Consider the following 961-nt stretch of genomic DNA (forward strand, 5'->3'; position numbering starts at 1 on the left):
ACAGAGACCCGAGGAAAAACTGGGATTAAAGTCCAAAACCTGACTTGAAATAACCTAACAAATCAATCGGGGCTAAAGCGGTTCTATTAACGACAAATTAAATTCACACAATCTCACTAATTTGTGCACGCTTATTCTTAAGCAGACCTTATGTCGATCATGGATCAAATCGATCCACCATGACAAACAGCGAATATATCGGTGCTGTTTAATGCATTTGAGACTTTGTGTTTTCCTCAGAGCATAACTGACATGTCACAGGTATATTTTTCATCTTTAAATGTCAGAAAGTCATGCAAACATATCTATTTTGCGGTCAGGGGTGGGCGAGGCTGACGCGAGTAAACGAGCGCTGCTGCGCACTAAACAGACAGAGCGCAATCGAATAGGACCGCAATAATTCGGAGTAAAATAAACATTTTTGTAAAAAAAATTGTTTTTGGACATTAAATGTCTTTTGTAGAATTTTAACCTACATATAACGTGTATTTTTATGATATCAGTAACTGTAAGTGGACTATTGTAATAGGTAAATCAAATGTAAGCTAGTAGGCTACAGTACTAATTACTAAACTAAGAGTTAATTTAATAAAGTTTCTTATAGCAGTTAAAATGTAGTCATTTTCTTTATTATTTATTTTCATTTTTAATTCAGTGATTTTAACTTTTAATTTAGTTATTTTAATGCTTTAAAGAGCAATTTTAGATTGTAATGTTCTAATGTTCTGCTATCTGTTCTGCAAACTATAAAAGGTACAGCTGTAATAAAACCAGAGAGAAAGGCTGCATGGCTAGAAACTGTAAAAAACAAGTCAAATAATAGTATGTGTGAGAGTAGTAATATCATTGGATTGCTATTGGTCAGTGTTAGAGGAACTCAGCTTAGTCTGACAGTTAACCTGCTTTAGACCAGGTTAGTTTCCCAACATAAGTTGCCACAGTGACTAAGCTTGATCTAGGC

Source organism: Sinocyclocheilus rhinocerous, unplaced genomic scaffold (genome assembly GCF_001515625.1).
Source record: "Sinocyclocheilus rhinocerous isolate Xijiao unplaced genomic scaffold, SAMN03320098_v1.1 scaffold419, whole genome shotgun sequence".
NCBI lineage: Eukaryota > Metazoa > Chordata > Actinopteri > Cypriniformes > Cyprinidae > Sinocyclocheilus > Sinocyclocheilus rhinocerous.